Source organism: Monodelphis domestica, chromosome 2 (genome assembly GCF_027887165.1).
Source record: "Monodelphis domestica isolate mMonDom1 chromosome 2, mMonDom1.pri, whole genome shotgun sequence".
Lineage (NCBI taxonomy): Eukaryota > Metazoa > Chordata > Mammalia > Didelphimorphia > Didelphidae > Monodelphis > Monodelphis domestica.
Window position 1 is genome coordinate 112,178,752 of NC_077228.1, and position 6,915 is coordinate 112,185,666.

General features: G+C 44.8%; 1 protein-coding gene across 1 annotated transcript in view; it reads right to left on the reverse strand.

Moving 5' to 3' along the window:
• Window positions 1-5,426, reverse strand: part of PIGR (polymeric immunoglobulin receptor) — a 32,226-nt gene extending 26,800 nt beyond the window's left edge. The window contains exon 1 of the mRNA XM_007481294.3: window positions 5,280-5,426. The gene's annotated coding sequence lies outside the window, so the exon portion shown is untranslated. The remainder of the gene's footprint in view (window positions 1-5,279) is intronic.
• Between the last annotated feature and the right edge of the window lie 1,489 nt (window positions 5,427-6,915).

Below are 6,915 nucleotides of genomic sequence, written 5' to 3' on the forward strand. Positions count from 1 at the left end.
TGGCTAAACTGTGACTCCCCAGAGAGGGAGAAGGGTTCACCTACAGTTGCACGGCAACTTAGTGGTAGAATCAGGGCCTGAACATCTCCTCCTCTTGGCTGCTATGAGCTTCTGAAGCTTAGGATCTTTGCGGTTACAGGGTTCACAGACTTGCCCATGAATATTGGCCTCTGTGGCATAAGCCTAACTTTCCCTCTTCCCTGTTAGGTACTGAAAGGGGAACAAAAGGCTATTTTTTGAGTAATGTGCCTCCACCCCACAAAGATTGAGTAAATGTCTCTGCTTTGCCAGTTCAGGTTTGACTAGGGTAAGTTGAGGAAGAAGGCAAGAATTATGTGGGTCTGGAGAGAGTTAGGAAGAAAATCAGTGCTTAGGAAGGGGAGGCATCACAGTTATAACTAGAAGAGACCACAGGCTCATTCTTTAATAATAAAAACAAAACTCTTACCTTCCATCTTAGAATCAATACTATTTATTGATTCCAAAGTAGAAGAATGGTAGCGGTAGGCAATGGTGGTTAAGTGACTTGCCCAGGGTCACACAGCTAGGAAATATCTGAGGCAAGATTTGAATCCAGGACCAGCCATCTCTAGTCTAGGTTCTCATTCCACTACTACCCCTGACCCCATCATTTTCAATAATAGGAAGATGACAGCCATGTTGTTGAGTCATTTTCAATCAAGTCCGACTCTTCAGGACTCCATTTGAGATTCTCTCAGCATAGATATTGGAGTGGTTGGTCTCTTCCTTTTCTAGCTTATTTTCTAGTTGAGGAAATAATAAGGGACTTGCCCAGGCTGACCCAACTAGTAAATATCTGATGTCCACTGTACCACCTGACTGCCTACAGTCATGTTACATATATTCTCTTCATCAGATGTTATCTGGAATATTTTGTTCATCTTTAAGTTTGTTCATTTAAGATGGGTGTTGATAAGCTAGATGAAATCCAGAAGGGTATATAGAAGCAGGCAGAAGGGCCTTGAGTCTATGTCGTATGACAATTAGTTGAAGAAATTGATGATTCTTAGATTAGAGGAGAGATCCTTCATGAGGGACATCATAACTGTCAAAGTATCTGAAAGGCCATCATGTCGGAAAGGGATTAGACTGGTTTTCTTTGGCCCCAGAGGATATAACCAGAAATGATGAATAGATGTTGCAAAAAGGCAAATGGTGGCTTAATGTCAGGGAAAACTTCCAAGTAATCACAGCTGCCTCAAAATGGAATGGGCTATGTCTGAGGGTGCAGATTCCTCTCCCTGGAAATCCTCAAGCAGAGACTGGCCAACCGCCTGTTGGGTATGTCATAGTGGAGAATCCTTTCCTATATAGATTGAATTGGGTAGATGGTGAAGTCATTTCCACCTCTGATTCCATGCTTCTGACTCTGAGGGAATCCAGTCTGAGAGGCAACAGAGACTCCTCAGATCTTCACCCCAGGAAGAAGAGGGACATTAGGAGGTTGCCACCATGACCACTTGACTTCATTTACCACCACCCAGAGCATTTATAAGCTGCCCAATGGTCAAAGTCATAATAGGAATTCTGAACATGTGGGGCAAAGTCACTTAAATGTGGCTTAGAGAGAAATCATCTGAAGTCCAAGAAGGTCTTGGGAGCCCACCTTAGCTAGAACACTCTTATATCACTAGATTCCCAGAACCAGAGGTTCCATGATACTGTCCTGGTCAGGTGCTATTGTGACAGACAAGAAGGTAGCCCATTCCCCCAGAAAGCCTGACTCATTTGTCCATGGCACAGTAAGTCCAGACTCTTGACCCTTGATCCCCCCGAAATAATCTTCAAAGGAGGCAGGGGCATCAAGATGTCTCAGTAGACTGGAAGCCAGGCTTAGAGATGGGAGGTCCTGGGTTCAAATGTGGCCTCACTTAACCCCCATTGCCTAGCCCTTATTGCCCTTCTGCTATGGAACCAATTCACAGTACTGATTCTAAGACAGAAGGTAAGGGATTAAAAAAACAAAAAAACAAAGGAGGCAGACATGAGGAGGCATTAAGCAGTGGCTAGAAGAAAGTCCTAGAAGTTTTGAGATAGCAATAGGCCCAGTCAAAGTCATAAGAATAATGGGCCAGAGGATCAACAAGAGGAAGAAGCATCCCATAGATGTTGGTATCCTAGGGACAATCCCCAATTTCCCCATCTTAGTTTTTGTTTTACTAATGGTAGACCCTAGCTGAGCAACCTTTTCTCTATGGCAGTGATCTAGACATTCAAGCTCCCTCTACCCTTAAAAGACACCCATGATTTGGTGGAAAGAGCAGGGAAGGGAGCTCTAGTCCCAGGTCTGCCATTAAACAGATCAAAGTGCTGAATTGATCAGCTGGTTCAGCCCCTTGCTTAAAGCAGATAAGGCATTATCATGACTACTTCACAGACTGTTAAGTGACATAGTTCAGGTCACACATAGCTAGTAAGTGGGGGGATAGGAAGGAGCATGGAGGAGTGAGTTATTAGATCTCTGATCTTTTAGCACTCCTGCATCTGCTCTTTCTATTGTATTTTCTTTCCAGGGTGAAGGAGGAGAGGGATGGAGAACTCTAAGCTATACTTGACCTGGACTTTCCCTATTTCTTACTCCTTCCCTGATACATGCCTTTTGGCATGGCTGAAAGAAGTCCCCCTTCAGGGTATGGGGAACTCAGAACTTCCCTAGTCAAGGGATGAGGGTGACCTGTAAAAGGTTTGGGCAAACCAAAGTCTGAGCACTCAGGCTGAACTGGAAACAGCTGACTCTGAAAAACAACCAAAAAAACCCCCCAAAACCCAGGATTTCTGGCAGCAAAGAGGACTGATCAAATCCAATCCACCATGGGGGTTGAGGCCTCTTTCTTTCCTCTACTCTCTTTCTGGATCCATTTTTTACTTTCTGCAACCTCTGAGCAGGTGAGATATGAGCCCTTCTTACCCTCTTCTTCCTTGTTGAGAAACAGGCAGATAGACAGAGAGACCCAGAAATAGAGAAAGACAGAAAGAAGAGAGAGAAGAGAAAGAGACAGAAAGACGAGAGAGAGAGAGAGAGAGAGAGAGAGAGAGAGAGAGAGAGAGAGAGAGAGAGAGAGAGAGAGAGAGTGCCAGAGCCCCAGTCCCAGGGTGCTAAGGAGAACCACATATGGCATGGAATTTGACCTCTGTGCCCCTTGTCAGGTATAGCCAATAATTTCAATTTAATTTGGTTCAACACAAAATTTTAAAGGATTTTTCCTATGTGCTGAACACTGAGGATATGATCCAAAGACTAGAATAAAACCATCCCTGCCTTCAAGGAGCCAACCATCTCTGGAAAGCAAGTAATAAATACTACCTTCCTCTACAGAGAGGATGCCTCTGACCCTCAGGAAAACACACACACACACACACACACACACACACACAAAGTCCAAGCTATAAGGCCCAGAGATCCAATAGGGCCTCAAATGGTCTAGAAATACCAATGACCAGTTACAAAATAAGATTGTTTCTCCTTGCACTGTAACCCGAGTCAAGTCATTCTTCAGACCTGAATTTCTCCATCCATATGAGGGTGGGGGAGAATAAAGTTAAAAGTGACCTCAGAGGTTATCTCCTTCAAGCTTCTCATTGACAAATTAAGAGACTGAGACCTAGGAAAGTTAAATGACTTACCCAAGATCACACATGTAGCAAGAATCAGAGAGGAGATATGAACCCATGTCCTCTGACTTGAGAGCATTTATTCCATTGGACGACTCTGTAAGACCTTATGTTTCATGGCATAACAGATATTAATTATCTTCTCATTTGATCCTCATTTCTCTATGAGGCTGAGTGGTATTATATCCTCTATTTTGCAAATAACAAAAGAGACTCAGATGGGTGAAGATATTTCCCCAACATCAGAGAACTAGTAAATTCAAATCCAGCCTCAGATACTTACTAACTATATGACTCTGGGCAAGTCACTTAACCCTGTTTACCTCCATTGTCTCATTTATAAAATGAACTAGAGAAGGAAATAACAAACCTCTTCAGTCTCTTTGCTAAGAAAACTTCAAATGGAGTCACAAAGGGCCAGACACTATTGAAAACAGCTGAATGACAACAAAACAGCTCTGGGATTTGAACTCAGCTCTTTAGACTCCAAGTCTAGTATTCTTCCTAATACATTCTATCTCCATGTCCTGATAACCTATGTTGACAATGCACTTTAAGGTTAACATGGTGCTCCACAACCAAATTGTCAGATCATCATAACAACCCTATTGAGTATATAGTGTAAATACTATTCTCATTTTACAGATTAAGAAACCAAGGCTCAGAGGAATAAAGCAATTTGTCCCAGGTCATCCAGCTGGTAAATTACAGAATGGGGACTGGCACCCAGGGCTTTTGACTTCAAGACTACTATTGGGGAGACAGCTAGGTGACTCAGTGGATAATACACTAGACCTGAAGTCAGATCTATCCTTAAATATTTCCTAGATGTATATCTCTGAGCAAGTTACTTAATCCTGTTTGCCTAGCCCTTGCCCATCTTTCTGAGAATTGTTACTAAAACAGAAAATAACTATTAATTTTTTTAACCTGTACCTTCTATCTTAGAATCAATACTGTGTATTAAAGTTAAGGCAGAAGTGCAATAAGGGCTAGGCAATAAGGGTTAAGTGACTTGCCCAGGGTCACACAGCTAGGAAGTATCTGAGCCCAGACTTGAGCCCAGGACCTCCCCTCTTTGAGCCTGACTTTCAATCCACTGAGCCACCCAGCTGCTCTCCCATTTTTTTTTAAAGACTACAATTACTGATTCTTAAAATTACAACAAGATGTTTATGTCCTGGTAGCTATAAGAAGTGATGGCACAAGGTTGGGGTTTCTAATTGGGTAGGATGTCATAGATGCAGAAAAGTTGGGGGGAATTGTGTGCACCATGCTGGAGTCTTGAGAAGGGAACATAAGTATGTCACCTTGGTAGCCACCAAAATCAAATATAGAATCCTCTGAAACAGGAGAGCAATCCTGAGCACCCATCGTCCCTGCTGCCCATTGTCCTCCTCCATGAAGGGATAGAAGATTGGGGAGGAGGAAGGCTGGCTGTTGCCCTCGCTGCATCCCCCTACATATCTTTACCACCTGCACTATCCTCATCCATGCCCCCCAAGCCCGTGCCCACTCCTTGGCATAGGGGGCTAAAACTACCCAGTCCCTTCTGCTAGACTTGTCAGTCTCGCAGCCCCTCATTCCTGAGTGTCCTGGCCTGGCTGGTGCCCTGTTCTGGGAAATCTCAGAGAAGTGGGACTCACTCTGGTCTCTTCTCTTCTGTTTCCACCTTCAGGGGCACTGCCCTGTTGCCATTCCAGCTCCTTGAACTCCGAAAGTGTTGTCCCTGCCTCTCCCAGAGGCTGCCAGCAGGGCACTGGAGGCTGCCAAAACTGAAACTATGTGAAATCTGGACCCACACCTGTCTCGGGCTCTTAAAGGGACACCTTCCCGTGGGCACACTGGCCAGAGGGCAGCACGTGACTCCTACCAATTCCCTGGGTCTTTTTCCTTTTGGCTTCTCCGACCCGTCCCATCTGTTCATTGCCTTTTAGCTTTTGGAGAAGCCAATTGACTTAGTTGTATCAATAGGGTGGCCCACACATACACAGGGGGCCAGACTACCTTCTGAGTTGCTTGAAAATGAAAAGGATATTAATATTCATTATCCTTACAAAGTGATTTCTTCCCAAGAATCCTTTGAGACATTCTCTCTATTTTACAGATGGCAACACTAAGGCTTAGGTTATATGGCTTGCCCAAGGCCACCCAGCTGGTAATAACGATTGATAATAACTCACATTCCCATAGTCCACTGCAAAGAGTAAAGCCCTCTCCTTACATCAACACAATGAAGAAGGTATCACAAGTGGAATCAGAGCTTCAGAGCTCGAAGGGTCTTTAAGTTCATTTGTTCCAACTTCCCCTTTTTAACAGATAATGCATGTGGAGCTCGAGAAAGGAAATGACTTGGACAAAGTCACCTAGCTGTCTGAGAGAATAAGAGCTCAAGCATAGACTCCTGGCTCCCACTGGAGGGTCCTGTCCACTTCACCTGAGTGTTCTGCTGAGACTGAATTTCTTAGTCTCAACCCCCTCAGCTCCAGCAACCACCAAAGAGCTCACCTCAGGCCAGCAATGATAAGGGTCCCCTGGATCTACCCTGAAGGAAGCTCACTCCAGATCTCCAACTGTAAGGAGGGGAAAGAATACAGACTTAAGTCATAGGACCTGGGTTCAAATTCTACTTCTGATGTATATTTCCTGTATAACCTTGGTAAAGTCACTTAACATCTCTGAAGACCCAGGCTCCTCATCTGTAAATGGGGAGGTGGGGTGGGGTGGGGGGAACTAAAAATGGTCTCTGAGATTCCTTCTAGCATTAAATCTATCCTATGAGCCTATGTCAGCTCATGAGGTCAGGTCCTAGTTGCTTCCCACCCTCCACTCTTGGAGTATAAAGAGTTCAAGTTCCCTCCTACACACAGCTAACTGGAGAGTCTTTGCTGGACTTTGAGACCCTCCTCAGAGCTGAGCCAAGGCCAACTTGAAGGCCCAGGGATGGTATCCCCTCCTAGAGCCCCTGCTTACCTTAGAACTACATCCTTCGAGGGATTTTTCCAGATAGCTTGAACTTGTCCTGCCAGAAGTGACCCCAACCTGGTCTTGGGCTCCTATTCCCCCACACCATACATGTAGGCATGCCTGCATGCATCTGGCACTACTACATATTCCCACACACATAAACACTCCACCATGCACTCCCGAGCCCATGTTGCTTACCCCATGCAAGGCTGTATCAGAGTCTCCCCATCCCAACACTGACCCAGTGACTTAGCCCAGAAGGGGAAGAAAGAAAAGAGAAGTGGAGTCGAAGCAAGGGAAGGTAGTCGGAGCCCT